Source organism: Nelumbo lutea, chromosome 2, assembly GCF_056320005.1.
Source record: "Nelumbo lutea isolate HS-2025 chromosome 2, American lotus-T2T, whole genome shotgun sequence".
Lineage (NCBI taxonomy): Eukaryota > Viridiplantae > Streptophyta > Magnoliopsida > Proteales > Nelumbonaceae > Nelumbo > Nelumbo lutea.
In genome coordinates, this window is record NC_142685.1 from 88,925,639 (window position 1) to 88,944,323 (window position 18,685).

Sequence of the window (18,685 nt, forward strand, 5' to 3'; positions counted from 1 at the left end):
TAATTTTTCAATCAAGTGTGTGGGTGCAATTTCTCATGTAATTGACCAATCAAACCCATTGGATTTAATCTCTTATGAGATTAAAATCCAACAATCCCCTACATTGATTGATCAATTACATAGTTCTCTCTCAATCCATACTACTATGACACAGTTATGCATACAAAAGGTGTTTATCAACTTAAACTTCTTGTTAGTATAGTTATCTCAGAGCCTTGTCAAAGTTATTGGTGGTAAGACCTTAAACCAATTATTCTCAAGATAGACCGGAGACAACTATACACACAAAAATGTCCAGTCTCTGCAAGAGTTTCAAGTTTTGCTTAGCACTGTTATGGCCATGTGTTTCTTTCCTGGTTTCATGAACAATCCCGAGAACAAACCAAAACCCTCATGAGAAGCGGCATCACTTCTATGTTCACATAGGTGAAGTTCCACTACGTGCTTCGTTATTTGACACATTTCAGAACTTCATTAAGAGTTTATCTCAACCTCTCATCATAACGGACAATACTATTTATGTTGTGATGGGAAATTTCTCAATGTCAGTGCTAACAGTCACATTGTTGTAACTTGTTGTTACCCATCAAACTCAATATTGATGGTTTTTTCAGTTCAGGTTGGGTTACCATCATAGGTGACTAGGTAAAGGGTTTTAATCCTATCTCTTTGGTTGTCAATCTTACCAATTCTTTGGCCAAACCCTTGGTAAGAGGATCAACCAAGTTATTACTTGACCTCACATAGGTTATAGTGATGACTCCATCTTGAATCAGTTGCCTAACAAATTCGTGTCTCAGACTTATATGTCTGGACTTACCATTGTAGGTACCAATGTAGGCCCTTGACAGAGTTGCCTCACTAGCACAGTAAATGGAAATTGGAGGCATAGGACTAGGCCAAAGTTTTATATCCAATAATAAATTCCTAATCCATTCAGCCTCTTTTCCAGCAGCTGCTAAGGCTATGAATTTGGATTCCATGGTCGAGTGAGATATAGAAGTTTGTCTCTTGGATGACCAAGAGCTTGCACCCCCACCAAGGACGAAAATCCATCCAGATGTGGACTTGTTATCTCCATTACCGGTAATCCAACTTGCATCACTATACCCTTCTAGTACAGCTGGATAATCACAATAAAACAAGCCAAGTTCCAAGGTTCTCTTGAGATACCCAAGAACACTTCCAATCGCCTTCCAGTGCTCTACACCAGGGTTACTTGTAAATCGACTGGGTTTACTTACTGCAAATGCAATATCAAGTCTGGTACAAAGCATAGCATACATCAAGCTCCCTACTGCACTAGCATACTCAAGTTGTTCAATTGCACTACCAGTATTTTCTACTAGCTTTATACTAGAATCATATGACATGCTATATTCTTTAAACCCTAAATGCTTAAATTTCTCAAGTACTTTCTCAATATAATGTGATTGGCTTAATGCATAACCCCAATTATGTTTTTTAACTTTTATTCCCAATATGGTATCTACTTCTCCTAAATCTTTCATCTTGAAGACAGAGGATAAGTAGTTTTTAGTTTCATTTATGCCAACCATATTGGTACCCGCAATAAGCATATCATCAACATAAAGACATACAATTACCACATAATTTTCAGTGAATTTTGAGTAGATGCATCTATCAGCACTATTATGTTTAAAACCAAAAGCTATGATGCAAGAATCAAATTTCTCATGCCATTGTTTAGGTGTTTGTTTTAATCCATATAGTGATTGTTCCATGTAAACCTCTTCATTTAAATCACCATTTAAGAAAGCAGTTTTAACATCCATTTGGTGAACAGACAAGTGATAAATGGATGCTAATGCTATGAGTGTTCTAATAGAAGTTGTTCTAGTCACTGGTGCATAGGTGTCAAAGTAATCAATCCCTTCCTTTTGACTAAATCCTTTGGCTACCAATCTAGCTTTAAAGGTTTGTATAGTTCCATCAGTGTTGTATTTTCTTCTAAACACCCATTTACATTTTATTGGTTTTGATCCTAGAGGTAGGTCTACTAGTACCCATGTGTTATTTGACATTATTGAATCCATTTCATCATTTATAGCTTCCTTCCAAAAGGCAACATCTCTAGAGGTCATGGCCTCACTATAGGTTTTTGGATCATTTTCAATGTTTAGGACAATAGGTGTCTTATTTAAAATTTTCTCTCTATCAACCTCAACCAAAAATACAATTGACTGAGTAGAGATAAAATCTGAACCTAAGTGTTTCTTTGTTCTTTGTCTTCGACTTCTTCTAAGTCCTATTGTAGGTGTTACAGTTGTGTCATTTCTTCTTTCAGTCTCATTATTATCAATAAGTATTGAGATCTGAGTTTCTCTATCATTTTCTGTGGATTCATTTTCTGTAGTTTCAAAATACAGTTTATTTTCAAAGAAATCAACATCTCTAGTTTCAATTATTATGTTGAACTCTAAGTCTAGAAGTCTATAGGCCTTGCTATGTTCTGCATATCCAACAAACATACTTTTCTTAGCTTTGAGTCCTAACTCGGTTCTTCTGGATCTGGAACTCTATAATATGCTAAGCACCCCCACACTTTTAGATACGCTAAATTAGGCTTTCTTCCTGTCCATAATTCATATGGGCATTTGTTATTAACTCTAGAAACAATTCTGTTTTGTAAATGGCAGGCTGTTAGGAGTGCTTCCCCCCATAGGTTTAAGGGTGCCTTAGCTTTTAACAACATGCAGTTTATCATTTCTATAAGTGTTCTATTTTTTCTTTCAGCCAGACCGTTCTGTTCAGGGGTATAGGGAGCAGAACACTGATGTGTTATTCCAAATTCTTCATAGAAATAATTAAATTCATTTTTAAATTATTCGGTACCCCTATCACTTCTAAGGTTTTTAATTTTCTTTTCTAGTTGATTTTCAACTTCAGTCTTATATAGTTTAAACATGTCAAAGGCTTCATCCTTAATTCACATAAGATAGACATAGGTGTACCTAGAAAAGTCATCTATAAATGTTATGAAGTATCTCTTACCTCATCTAGTTAATACACCATTGAGTTCACAGATGTCAAAATGGATTAGTTCTAGAAGTTGAGAATTTCTCTCAACACTAGGGAAAGGTTTCTTAGCCATTTTTTATTTTACACATATTTTACATTTTTTAGTTGATTCATTACTGTAAGCAATTATACCAGGTTTGCTCATGTTCTTTATGGATTTAAAATTCAAGTGTGCTAATCTATCATGCCATAAAGAGAAAGAATCAGCAAACATCCCATTCTTGGATAGGATTAGTTTGTCGGATTCAAATACAACTTTGAATCCCCTCTTACAAACAAGATTTACTGAGACCAAGTTCTTTCTAATGTCAGGAACATGGAGAACATTCAGGAGAGTTAGTGTCTTTCTAGAGGTGAAGTTCAACTCTACGCGGCCTCTTTCAGCAACTTTGGCACATGTTTGGTTTCCCATCTGTACCTCCTGGCCATCAGTCACTTCTTTGTATGTCTTGAACAAGGACTTGTCCTTGCAAACATGGACTGTGGTGCCTGAATCAAACCACCATCCAAAAGATGATTCTGCCATGTTGACTTCAATAATCATGGCCACGAGATTGTCTTCTACCATGTTTGCAGACTTGGTTCCGCTTTTTCGATGTCGGCAGACTCGGGCATAATGCCCCTTCTTTCCACAAACATAGTAGGATCCTTTCTTATTATTGCTCTTCTTGAAGTTCCCATCCTTCTTCTTTACTTGTAATGTAGGGTTAGTCTTCTTCGATCCGTTTTCCACAAAATTGACCTTAGAGTTCAGCATACGGTCAGGGTCTTATCCCTACTGTCTCTAATTCGAGACTCTTCTTCAATACGAAGGTGTTGCTGAATTTGCTCCAAGGTAAGTTCTTCAGCCTTGTGCAAAAACTTCTTCCTGTAATCCTTCCAAGAGGGTGGAGGTTTGGCAATGATTGCTCCCACTTGGAAAGATTCAAGAAGGATGATGTTAAGAGATAGAATTTTGTTGACTATCACCTGTAGTTCATGAACTTGCTCCATTATGGGTTTATGGTCGTTCAGGGTGAAGTCAAAGTATTCTTCAATAAAATACTTATTCGTACCTGCTTCTTGCACCTTGTATTTGAATTTCAGGGCCTTCTAGATTTCTTTTGGAGATGTAAGTTCCTTGTAGAAGTTGTAGATCTAATCTGATAAAGCATTCGGCATGTGTCATCGGCACAGAAGTGAGAACTATTCTCGTTTTGCTCTTTCCTTCTTTAGTTTCTTTGAGTCTTTGTTAGTAGGTTCAGGAAGTGATTGCAAATTCGAGCCCAGCAGAGAGTATAGCTTTAGTGTGGTCAGAAAAAGATCATCTTGTCTTACCATTGGCTGAAATTTGCTCCATCGAACTGGTCTAGTCGAACAAGATCTTGGTTCATCATCTTGATTGAAATCATGCTTGTTTCCACCTCCATTGTAGAATAATGTTCGAAAATTGTTGGAGAAAATGGGGTCACTGTAACTTTGGAGAAGAAGCTCTGAGGCGTGTCTGAAGACAGTCTTTAGAACATTATTTTCCGCCACTCAAATTCACTAAGATTGTTGTTGGGTTACAGGCAAATTCGTTCCCAAGATACAACAAAGCCTTGGGCGAGAATCTGCAACTAGCAAAGTTGAAGAGTCTCCAAAGAAACCTTCAGTGAGACTGTAGCAGACCGGACTAAGAGAGAGAGAGAGAGCGAATTTCGAAATTGTGTGTTTTGGAGTCTGATTCATGCTCCTTAAATAATTTGTGAAGAGGTATAAAGAAAAGGTAGGTGTTGGTTTAGAGAAGGCACATTGAACAGTCATAATTTCAAACATTGTGATTGTTTAAAAAGTAGTTAACAGTTAGTGACTGTTAACTTTGAATTGTGCCTCTTGATCACACCCGATCGCATCGTGAGCGTTGATCTCATCAACAGTGATCAACGGTCAGCAATGCACCAAAACCAAAGCCACCCATCACGAGCCACGCGGGTGCGTGCGAAGTGCGAGCAAAGTGCACCTCATTGCGCAGCACACACATGCACACACGCGTGCATGCGCATTGCGTGGTATTGAATCCCCATACTCTCCTCTACTAATTCTAAGGAGTGTAAATCAGCTCCTATTGAAATACTGAAAACAAAATTTATAATTTTCCAATGTGGGACAAGTTCAAAACTGGGTTTTGTAAGAAAAAAAAAAAAAAAAACTGATTTTTCAATCAAGTGTGTAGGTGCAATTTCTCATGTAATTGACCAATCAAACCCATTGGATTTAATCTCTTATGAGATTAAAATCCAACAGGAACTGCCGCTGCGGCCACCACAGTGAAGTACATCCGGACACTGATGAACGTGGGCAGTCGGGCGAATTATAAGGTGTCTGTGACATCGTTGGTGTAGTAGGTAAAGATCTTGGTGGAGCCGGATTCATTATTCTTCAGTGGGGGTTCAATCCCATCAGGGACGACTAGCTTCGCTTGTCTCGAGTGGTCAGACGGGAAGAACGTTGTGGGTAGTCCTATTTTATTTCAGTCAAAAAAAAGGTTAACAGGCTAATTCACCATTTAGGGGCAGTTTAGTCATGAAATATGCATTTAGGTTGACGTGGACAACTTGGGTTTTTGAACTTTAACGGTATTCTAACGGATGGTGATTAGAAAATAAAATCTCATTGACATACTGAGTTTTGGACATTTTAAAAAGTTATGGTGAGTTTAAGGGTCATTGAACTTTAACAGTATTCTAATGGATGGTGATTAGAAAATAAAATCTCACTGACATACTGAGTTTTGGACGTTTTAAAAAGTTATGGTGAGTTTAAGAGAATTCATAAAAAGTGATATGGTGGGTTTTGGACAATTATCCTTTTTTTTAATTGTTTGAACATTTGAGTTAGACAATGAGAAATTTAAATAGCCATAATTTCTTAAATAAATAGGAAACAAGCTCTTCAATGGTTCTCTTTGATATATATATTACTAAAAATAGATGAAGAAACATTCAATGCACATGTATCAAAGGAAAAACAGAGAAGAACACTTCACATATTGACATATGTTGGACTTGTCACATTTCTAGCCACATTGTAAAAGTAGGTACGGAATCAACAAACAGAGCTAGCTAGTTTCTGGACTTTGTACACAGATTAATGACCTTTTCAAATTGTTTATTTTTTTCTTTTTTTAGTTGAAGAACATTTTATGTCACAAAAAAACCATTGGAGAGCACTCGTGTTTTATAAATGGTTCTAAATATTGAAACAGATTGATAGGTGCTTTGTATATATATATATATATATATATATATATTTTGTTTTTCAAACCTGTTCAGGAGGTCACTATATATAAGGCCTGTTTACCCGGTCAAACCTCGAAACAGTCCATAGAATAGCATATCAATGGGTCAATGATACAATATGTAGAATAGCATATCGATGGATCAATGATACAATACATATTGGCCGATATAGATCGATATGTTATGAAATTTTAATCCTTGGATTTATGATATTTAATCAAATTTAAAATGATTTTGAGGTAGTTAAATTTAAAATGAAGTTGGAACGAGAGTTTTAGAAATCATAGCATGTCTGAATTCTAAGGTAAGTTTGATTCTCCCTTCTAAATCAAATCCTTCGGAATAAGGCAGTGGGCAAAGGGAGGAGAAGGAAATAGGGGCAGAGAAAGAAAGGGAAGAAGGAAAAGAAAAAAGAAAAAAAGAGCAAAGTATACTTTAGAAAAAAAATGCTACTTATCAAGACAGGAAGGAAGAGGTGTTAGGCGGGAGACAAGAGAAATGAGTTAGAAAGATTAGGAATGGATTTAAAAGAGGGGGATGAGGGAGGCGGACAATGAGGAAGGGAAAATCTCTAAGGCTGTGTTTAGTTTGAAGGAAAAAGTAGGGAAAGGATGGGAAAGGCAAGGAAACATATACAAGGTTTGTAAAGGTTTCCCTACCTTTCCTTACTTTTTCCTTCAAACCAAACATAGCCTAAACGAAAAAGATAGAGAGGAGAAGAGGGTGGAGAGACAGGTGGAATTGGGCAAGTCACTTGGCCTATTCATTTTGGGAGGGGAGAGGGTGGTTAGGAAAGCAATAGAGAATTTGAAAGAAAGCAGGAGGTAAGAAATGAATTAGAAAAATACAATTGGGGAGGGAGGAGAGAAGTGGGAAGAAGGAGAAGAAAAAAAGGAAAATGAATGGATAGAAGAAGAGTGAAGAGAGTAAAGGACGAATCCTGCGAGGAAATTTAAGGGGGATAGTTCGAGGAGCCTATATTCCTAGAGTGCTAGGGGGCTTTGGAAGTGGTGAAAGAGAAATTTTACCAAGGATATGTGGAATCTTCAAAGTCAAGGAGTCGAAGTTAGTTCTTCTAGTTCGGATGTACCAAATCTCCAATAATTTGATCCTTGTTTTGTGTGTGGATATGTAATCGGTAATCCCTATGTTGCGTATAACACCTATTATGAATGTAATTTTTTATTTTTAATGAAAATTTTCTTTATTTATCAAAAAAATTGAAATGATTTTTTTTTTATAAAATGTCATTCTTTTAATTAATTATGTTGAAATGGAGTAATAGGAAAATAGAATATGGGCTCACCCTATATGCCTAGTGTTGCTGCCAAATCTGGAGCCGAGGGCAACAAAGTAATTTCTGGTGTCCAAAGCTGACGGGTCCAACCTGCAAAGAGAAAGAAGGCATCAAAGGCCTCCGGAGTTATCCTAGGGGTGAAGACTGGTCAAGTTAGTCGAGTATTGCAAGGGGTCGAACCAAGCAAGAGAGGAAAGCTATAGCTCAAGCCTTGTGTGTATGCATTTACCTCAATGTGAGAACCCCCTTTTATAGTTGGAGTTGCCTTAAGAGAGGAGCAGTTGTGAGCAGTTGGAGGCAGTTGATGAATGGTTGGGATGCATCCAGTTGACGCCACATGTCAATATCCGTAGGTCAACAGATATCCCTACATCACTTGCACCCCACTCTCAAGTCCGTAGTGGCTGAGATCAGTTGGTGAATTGTGTGGAGGCTTCGGTTTCGACCAAAGGGCGACAAAGTTGTGTGGAGGTGTCGACCTCGACTGTAGAAGGTTCTTCTCAATAGCTGTGTGGCAACTGCTCCTCTATTCACCCTTTGTGTCAGTAATAGATCACCCTAGGCCGAGGGCACATGACCGTGGCCCCACAAGGGTATGCAGTCCACTACCCCTTGGTTGTGCCCTACACAAGTGTAGGTGTGATGGGTTCTGGTGTTGACGGGTTGAAGTCATACTTGAAACGGTAGGGGAGAGGGTTCGGTTTGACATACCCTTGAGCTAGAGTTGACGGACGAATTGCCCATACTCCTACTGTCATTTCGTTTCCCCGAGGTCAGTGCCACGTGGAGCCTATCGGTTTGGGCTATCGGGTCAGCAAGTCCGTGGCCGTTAGATCAATCAAATATGTGTCACATTTTCCTTTAAATAGTGAGTATGGTCAAGCATACTTCACCATTTTCTCAAAATCCTAAGGGAGAGGACTGCCCCTTGGGAGGTTTCCGAACCCACAACTGAGGAGTGGATCAAGACTAAACGCCAAGGCATGACGCTAGGGAGTGGATCAAGACTAACCTAGATAGTATTCTCGACAAGGAGCAAGTCAGGGCTTTGGTCGAGAAGTATCACATCCTTGGGGATTATAGAGTTAGAGTCCCCCACGTCGGTGACCATCTGTGGATCACTCCTGAAGAGGAAGTTTGTGTCCACGAGCATTATCTCCATTTCGACCTACGCTTTCCCCTGCACCCCTCATCCCGTAAATCCTAAACCACTTCGGCCTACACTATCGTTAGGACGATAGTGGCAATGTTGGGGACGGCCCACCTCCAAGATGTGTTTATGACTCCAAACATATTTCGGTGTTTGTTCACATTGAGGAAGCATCCCTATGGGGAAGGCTTGTAGTACTTCTAGGGCCAACGGGAAAGGTGGTGGACAATCCATCGTCCGTACATAGCTAGAAGAAGTTCTTCTTCATTAGTTGACCTTGGGGTTGGTCCTTTCAGTCCGGTTGAGGGGACCCAGACTCGCTAGTCGAGAGGATCGCACCACATAACAATGGCTAGGAGAAGGTCATGATGAATTGGCTTCAGCTGGGTGGGATGATTCATGCCAGACCCTTGGTGAAGGAGGAGGCCTTGGTGATGGCCGGCCTTAGTCCTACCTCCCTTGGTATGGACACTCCTATCGTTGGCTAGTTATGACTATATTTAATCTTTGTTGTGACTTTTCTAACTTGTTAATTTTTCCTGTTGACAAAGATGGACAGTGACATGAAGGCGAGGTTGTTGGCAGCGGCAACTGCAAAAAGCCGGAAGGGCTCGGCTAAGGGGTGCAAAGAAGACAAAATGAGGACTCCTCGGTCGAGGGGCAATGTCAAGGCCGATAGGTGAAAGGCGGATACGCAAAAGCAACTAGCTGAGGGCGTTCGTGACCAGTAGATTTAAAAGGTCTTGATGAAGGACGTAGAGTCAAGGGCATCCCAGGGGGTCTCGGTCATCGACCACACGTTCTTCAAACCCCCTTGACTATGAACCTTTGGTGCAGCGCCAGATGTTATGTCTAGCATTAGGTCCTAGCATGTAACCTAAAGGAAGGTTGTATTCTATGGTCGAGGGGTGATGTAGAGGGGTCATAGTGATTAGATGCAATGAGAAAGTTTACACCAAGAGAGACTTGTCCAAAGTGATAGGAACTTGCACTTTTCATTCACAAAATTCCATTAATCATATTTACATTTCTATTAATAGTACATTCGGAGGTTTTCAAAGTTCCAAGTACAAGACACCGGTCTTCCACTCATATATTCCAACCAAAAGGTGTTAGGTCCTACTACTTACTTGAATTTGTAGGGCCCTTCCTACTTTGGACTGAGCTTTCCGATGTCGAGCTCAGGAACCATGACCTTTCTAAGGATGAGGTCACCTTCCTTGAAGTGATGCTCTCTAACAAAAGAGTTGTAGTATCTTCCAAATCTTTGCTGGTAGGCCACGACCCTGATCTGGGCTTGCTCTCAGACACCTTCCAATAGACCAAGGTTGTTCATTAATTCTTCACTGATCTCAACTTCTTGGTATGCCTTGGTTCGCAGCGTCAGTTGGTCGATCTCTACTAAGATAACAACCTCTATCCCATATGTCAAGTTAAAGGAATTTTCACCCACAGCAGTCTGAGGTGTTGTCCAGTACACCCATTGTACACTAGGTAGTTCATCCACCCAAAGTCCCTTGGCTCTGTCTAACCTCACCTTCAATTTGTCTAGGATCGTCCTATTGGTGACCTCGACTAACCCATTAGTTTAGGGGTAGCCGACCAAGGTGTACTGTCATCTAATTTCTAGACTTCCACACCATTCTCTGAACTTAGAGTCATCAAACTGATGACCGTTGTCAATGACAAGCATGTATGGGATGCGAAATCGGCAAATGATGTTCTTCTAGAAGAAATTTTAATCGTCATAGCCGTAATGGTTGCCAAGGACTCGGCTTCGACCAACTTAGTAAAGTAATCTACTGCAACAATGAGGTGTTTTGCTGTTCCCCATCACCAAGGGAAAGGATCTAGGAGATCCATTCCCCATTTTGCAAAGGGCCAATGGTTGTGGAGGGTCAACGAGGTAGTCACAGGCCGATGGAGGATGTTGGAGTGCATTTGGCATCGGCCGCACTTCTGTACCAACTCAACAGCATCCCTTTGGATGTATGGCTAGAAATATCCTTGCTTGAGCGCCTTTTGTTCCAGGGTCCTTCCCCCAGGTGATTACCACTGATGCTTTCGTGAATTTCCCTTAGCACGTACTCACCCTTGCCTTCAAGTATGGCATACCATTCTGCCTACCATTGGATTCTCCTTGCCTCATTCTTATTAGATGGCAACTGTTCATGTTGTAAATAGGCAAGAATAGGATCCATCCAACAACGTTCAACTTGGATGAGACACACTTATCTCTCCTTGATGCTGGACTACGCTAAGTTCTCAATGTGTATAGTTCGGCCAAGGGCTGATCCTGAGTAGCTCACAAGTATTGATAGGTTGTCGGCTCATACGTTCTCAGCCTGAAGGACTTGGTGCAGGGCGAAGTTCTGGAAGTGACTGTTAAATCTCAGACTTTAGTCAAGTACTCGTCCATATTTGGTTCCCTAGCCTCATATTCTCTTTTTACCTGGTTCACTACCAATTGCGAGTAACTAAAGACTTCAATGTGCTCGACTCTGAGGTCTATTGCAATTTGGAGGCCGGCGAGCAAGGACTCGTACTCAAATCTATTGTTGGAAGCAAGGAAACTGAACCGCAGTGCATACCCCAGCTTATTGTCATTTGAGACGAGTATGGGCCCAGCTCCGCTATGCTTGGCATTGGAGGATCCATCTACAAACAAGGTCCAAGTTAACTGAAGCTTCTCCTCGTTTTCGAGGGCTTGACTTCATTCATGGTTGAAGGTGCATTCGATTAGAAAATTCATCAATCCTTGCACCTTTATTGTAGGCCTAGACTGATGGTAAATGTCGACCTCCGACAACTCGATAGTCCACTTGGTTAGCCAACCCGAGGTCATAGGCTTCAAGAGTATCGACTTGAGGGGTTGGTTGGTCAACACTGATATACTGTGGGCTTGAAAGTAAAGTCTGAGCTTCCAAGCCGATATAACTAGCATGAGCACTACTTTTTCAACTTCTGGGTACCTAGTCTTAGCCTCAAGGAAGACCTTGCTGATGTAATATATCGGCCTTTAAACTCCATTGTCTTCCTGAACCAGCACCAAGTTGATTGCCACATCCCCAGCCGAGAGGTACAAGAACAAAGTTTCTCCTAAGATGGGTCACGTAAGCAATGATGGGGATGCAAGGTAGGTCTTCAACTCTTCAAAGGCCTTCTAGCAGTCTTCCATCCATTAGAAATCCTTCAGCTTCTTAATGGCCCAAAAGAAGGGTATGCACTGGTCGACCGACTTAGACATGAACCGGTTGAGGATTACGACTCGACTGGTGAGCCTCTCGGTTTCTTCTATTGACCAAGGGGGATTCATGTCCAGTATGGCATGTATCTTCTCAAGGTTGGCCTCTATGCCTCGTTGAGTGACAACGAAGCTTAGGAACTTACCCGAGGTGACCCTAAAGGTACACTTAGCAGGGTTCAGCTTCATGTTGTATTTCCTTGGTACCCCAAATGTCTCACTAAGGTCCTAGGTGTGTCGATTAGCCTTGAAGCTCTTCACAACCATGTCGTCAACATAGGCCTTGATATTTCTACCAATCTGCTCTTTGAAGACCTTGTTTACTAGCCTCTAGTAAGTGGCCCTAGCATTCTTCAATCTGAAGGGCATCACCTTGTAGTAGTAATTGTCGTGCTTGATGATGAAAGGTCTTCTCTTCGTCGTCAAGATGCACTTTTATCTAGTTGTATCTGGAGAAGGCATCCGTGAAGCTTAGCAGTTCATACCCCATGGTGGTGTCAGGGCTTCTTTGTTCTTACCTTTCTCTGGGGCATGCCTTGTTGAGATCAAGCCCCTCTAGTGGCAGGGCTTCTTTGTTCTTACCTTTTAGTGCAACAACGTAGCACTGCCTTGCAACTTATTGGTTTCCCTTAACTACTCCCACACCACGTTCTGTGGGGAACTTCATGGCCAAGTGGTAAGAGGAGATGACCTCCTTGAATGCATGAAGGGTTAGCCTCTCAATGATGGCATTGTATGGGGAGTCTATCTTCATGACTAAGAACTCAATCATCCGAGTGACGTGCTAAGGCTCGATCCCTATGGTGACCAGTAGGGTTATTCTTCCTTCAATTCTGATAGCTACCCCAAAAAACCCAATGAGTGGCATGTTAGCGGGCTATAGTCGGTTTGGTGTCAGTTGCATCTTCTCAAATGCGTTGACGATGACCATCGACACCAACAATGCGTTGTCATGGAGCATAGAAACCCCCAGTAGGTCATCATCTGAGAAGGAAATGAGGTCTTTCAGCCTCGGCCTCTTTGACACTAGGCTCTGAATGTTATACTGCTTGGCATATGCATTCTAAGACGAGGTAGACACTCCCTCCAAGGTCGAGCCCCCGACAATGACATCGATGATTCCGGCCAAGGGGTGATGGGTTTGTGGCTATTGGGAGGATGATGTCGGGGTGTCACCTTCTACATACACCTTTAAGTGTCCACGATGGATGAGGAACTCGATCTTGTTCTTAAGATTGTAGTAGTCCTTAATGTCGTGGCCAGTGCCGTAGTGATACTTTCAATACTTCTTGGGTTTCCTCTTTAGTTTGGTCGGTCACTTCATAAATTTCTCCTTCCCTACTTGCATCAGTATGTGTGTTTGAGAGGAATTTAGCAGTGTGTACCTGTCGAAGGAAGGGGTCACCGACTTCTTCCCATTACCTTTGCTGGCGGGGTCATCGCCACAGCCATCTCTTTCCTTTCTCTTCTTGTCACTGGGACCAACTTCCGGGTTTTGGAGAAGTTTATTGGCCTCATCCTCTTTGGTGGTGATGTACTTATGGACCTTCTTCAGAAATTAGGCTTAGTCTTGGGTGGATTCTTGGAGATGGACCAATTGAGGGGCTCCAGTCGGAGCCTGCTAATGGTTATGGACATGGAGACCAATGGGTCGAGGTCTCTGACCTTGAGTTCCTCCTAATTGAATGTTTTCAAGTATTCTCGAAAGGTTTCTTTGGCTTTTTCTTGATGGGTCGAGGAAGAGATTTGAGAACTAGTCCCAAGAGCCAATGGAATGTCGAGGCAGCATCGAGAACTATTGGCATGTTGCTCCCTTGGAGAGGGTCGCACCGTTAGCTAGGGAGCCAAAGAGGTCTTTGAACGGGGCTTGCTAGCCCACCGGCTACTGCTATTGGATTCCACAAGGTTGGCCGCCTCCGGTTGCCCAAGCGCTGATTCGGTGGGGCACAAGCGGATCACCCACTGTGTTGTCTATGTCTTCTGACGGGGCAGCCACCCTATAGCTGGCTTCCTGTCGAATGCCCTATATCGTCTATGCACTGGCCCAAGTGGTCTAGTTTGTCCAGAACTAGTTTGAACTGGTCGATCGTTACTAAGTTCTAAGTGTTAGGAGCAAGATCTTGCTTGTCAGCCATTTTGGAAACATCATTCAATTAAGTCTAGTTTGTTTTCTCAAAGAGAAGTCTTGAAGACTTTCCCACTGACGACATCATTTGTTGCTGCCAAATCTAGAGCCAAAGGCAACAAATTAATTTCTGGTGTCCAAGGCTGATGAGTCCAACCCGCGGTGAGAATGAAGGCATTAGAGGCCCTGGGAGTTATTCCAGGGGTGAAGACTCCGACAGTCAAGTTAGTCGAATATTGCAAGGGATGGGACCAAGCAACAGAGAAAAGCTATAGATCAAGCCTTGTGTGTATGTGTTTACCTCAATGTGGGATCCCCTTTTTATAGTCGGAATTGCCTTAAGAAATGAGCAGTTGGGAACAGTTGGAGGTAGTTGATGATGGACGACTGTGATGCATCCAACCATGCCACGAATCAATATCGGCAGGCTGGCGAGATATCCCTACATCATGTAGTGAATCCAGACTCTTCAATGAAATGTAGGCATTCAATTTGACATCAAGATTCCAATTATTCTTTTTTTATTCATGGAAATACAGAAACAGGGTAGCCCATCCCCCTACCTAAGTCTTTCCTATAACTAGCCAAAAGACATACCAACCGAGTCACCGTTAGTTCAATTATTCATTTATACCATATAAAATGTATACTTAGCTTGTGTGGGTTCACCATCTGATGGTGGTTCAGTTTGGTAGAATCTCTGGCTCATTATAGCAGAGACTTGGCCGCTGCCACCATAGCTGGGGGTGGGATTAAAGGGATGGGCAATGGGCTTCCCCATCCCCAATGAAGCAAAAAGTAAAATGCTTGCCTTGAGGTTGTGTTTGGTTTGAAATTAAATTAAATCCAAATGTTATATGTATTTATATGCTCAATACTTATTTGAATACATGTGCCCTTACACTAATTTAATCAAATAAAAATAGAAGGAACCAAGTAAGATATTTCTCATAAAAATATCAAGATACTGAAAAATCACAAGATCCAATCAAATACAAACTCATTGCTCCATACATTTAACCTTTCACTTTAGGTTGTGTTTGGTTTGAAAGAAAATGTAGGAAAAAGAAGGGAAAGGTCGGGTCGGACTAAACATGGACTTAGAAATTGCCTTCAATTTATTTCTTTTTCAAACCTGCATAATGTTCCCAATTAATCACCAAGTGATCACTTATCTTTCTCATGCGAACCACACCTGCAAACAAATTTAAAAAAAAATGTAAACAATAAACATTAGTAAGGGAAGTTCTTTAAAACCAAAATAAGGATTCGTTTGGTTTGTAGTCGGAATCAGAATTAGAATCTGAATCGAAATTTTCCAGAATCGGAATCAGAATGGTCCATTCACATAGTCTGTTTGGTTCAGACAGGAATGAGAATGGGAATTAAAATCAGCAGGAATGGGATTTTATTCCCTAGGGAGGGGCAGGGAATGGCCATTCCCTCAAATGGGGAATGCCATTCCAACAGGAATGAGAATGAGATTCTGATTCCGCCCAATCAAACATTTGGAATCGGAATAGCCCATTCCAATAATAATTCCAAACCCCTATTCCTGCAAACCAAACAGACCCTAAGAGATGACCACTACATTGTGCTTGGTATAAAAAAATATGATGCTCTAAATTTCAAGAATCAACTCTTTGGAAATTCCTTTACGGGCTTACAGAGTCCAAGTCACAACCAAATAGATAAAAAGAGGAAAATGGAAACAATGGATCAGTTTGTCCATTCAGCAATACAAGAACATAGTTTGATTATTATCTATTCAAACCGATTTTGCCCACTCAATCATTTAGGCTGCGTTTGGAAACAATGCAAATGGAGTGTAAATCCTGGTTCAGGGTAAATTTGCACTCTTGTTCACTTTTGCCTGTGTTTGGCAATATTACATTTATGCATTTGACAAATGACAGATCAATGCATATTTACATTGATAATTTGATATAAAAGTACATCAAGGAAAAATGTTTGCATCTATTACAGCTAAAAGTCTGTTTGGTAAGAAGGTAAATTTGTCATGCAAAACTAACTCAACTTTACAATTTATATGAACCGCTTTACACTCTACAATTTGTATTCACACTTATTTGCATCGTTTCCTAATGCAGCCTTAGTTGGGATCCATTCAACAATTTGTCCTGATTATGGTTATTAAGTATGTGTGCTAGAAAAGTTACTAACATAACCTTAACCTAACAAGAAATTATTAATGCTTTTTTAGGGTGAGACTAATTAATATCAACATCAAACTCACCGATGTGTCTTTAATTTAAAGAATGTCTACTGATATCTCTCTTCTGTCACCTAATTAATCAAGTGCAAATTAATACATAGGGTGTCAATGAATCAGGTTTGGGTTGGTGTTGGACCCATCCCAATCAAAATCAATTTGAACGGATTAAATGGACCAATAAGATTTATTGAATTGGACCAGTTCAGACTTAATTGTTCAAAATATTTATTGGATTTGACTAGACCCTGCCCATTTGTCATGCATTTATATTGAATTAGGTTGGGCTAAACCAACGTCCAGTCCATTGGCATAAAAGTAATTTGAACTAATTTGAGGAATTTTGCTGAATGAAACATTGAATTGAACCAGTCCAAATATTTCATCACATTGAATTGGACCTGATCTATCAATAATGGACTCAAACTGGAACAGATTGGATTGGACCAATATCCTGTCCATTGGATTGGACCAACAGGAGGCATCTAATCTCTTTGGGTTCTCTACCCACCTTGAATTGTAGTCACACATCCCTATCTTGTATTGCGAGATGTGCGGCTGCAGTATACTATGGGTAAGGTGCGGGTAGAGAAATAATAATGGAATACATGTAGAGTCATAGAATCCCAGTCGTAAAATATGTGAATAAAGTTGATAGAAGCACTTGAGCCTATAAGGGTCAGTTTGGAAAAATTATAAATGCAAATATGTACAATGCAAATACATACAAAATAATAGAAAACATAAGGTTTTACATTTTACATATTTGCATTCGTACTCCTTCCAAACTAAGTTTAAAGGGCTTTGTGCAACTTACAAACATGGTGAGGATGTTGAAGGTCTACAAACGTAAGAGGCTGCAATATGTAAATGCCTTCATCAAGAACTCCGTGAAAGAAGGCATTATATACATCTAACTGCTTGATCGACCATCCTCTTGAGAAGACAATGGAAATAACTGAGCAAATGGTCACTAGCCTGACAACTAGGTTGAATGTATCATTATAATCCGGGCCATATTGCTGAGTGAATCCCTTAACAACTAATCGGGCTTTGTACCGTACAAGGAGGCCATCTAAGTTAAGCTTGAGCTTGAAAACCCACTTACACTGAACATCAGCAATCTGAGAGGGAGAAACAAATGACGAAGTGCCATATTCAGATTTCATGGGCTCAACTGTAGTGGATTCAGCAAAGAGAGAGCACGTGGAAAGGGGTGGTGAGACCTAACTCTTGAATGGGCGTGGTGAGGTAGGAGAGGCAACCACTGGGGCTTACTGAAGTATGTCACTCAGAAGGAGCATCTTGCTAGGTGGTGAATCATCATCATTGTCAGAAGAAATGTTAGGTCTGCTTACTGTAAGATGTATAAGGCATCCAACTAAGCGCCTATAATTATATTGATTCGACTGGGGTAAAGGATCCCAAAAATCAGCAGCAAGGTGTATTTCTTGAGCCATAGAGCTTGGGCGACAATCAAGCATGCCAGCTTCATCTAATACATCAAAGTGTGTATTTTCTTTGGCATAGGAAAATCCTAGAAGAACGTGTAATATAATCTCTAGTCCAAGAATATAATGAAGGAGGCCCAAATCTTTAATGTGAAAGCACTGATTGAGATAGAGCATAAGGCCAGCAATTCATGAGGGATCATCTCCGACTATTATTAAGTCGTCGACATAAACCAGCACTGCTAAGAAATTGTTGGGCCGATTTGTGAACAGAGTAAAGTCAACGGTGGATTGGGTAAAGCCATGTCGTAGGAGAGCTCAAACCAACTTCGAAAGGCCTATTTGAGGCCATAGAGTGAACGAGTCAAACGACAAACACGTGTATCACCTTCTTGTAAGAAACCTGGTGGGGGAATCATATATATCTTCATGTAAATCATCATGAAAAATTTTCTTGTTGGTTGCAATCTTGTATATATTTCGTTATCTTTTGGTGATTTCCTTCCTAACAACATTCAGGGGGACCAAAATACACCATTTACATAATAGTAAATGGTGCCAGAAAATAAATCACCAAAATACAGGAGGGCTAAGCTTTAGACCGTAATAAGGTACCAAATACAAACACAAGATACACATGATTTATACAAAATCACAAGGTAGGAAAAACACCAGACCCAACGAAATCACCACATAATTCAAAAATAAAAGCAATATGCTTATCAATAAGCTCCAGCTTACCAATAAGCAGAGGGGTTAATGTAGGTGTGTATAACTCACTTAGACCCTTAAAGAGTATTCAGACACCAAGACTAACACCACAGAAACACTTACAAGCAGTCCATAGTCAATCCCCATGTTACGATTAACCTACATTCCATCA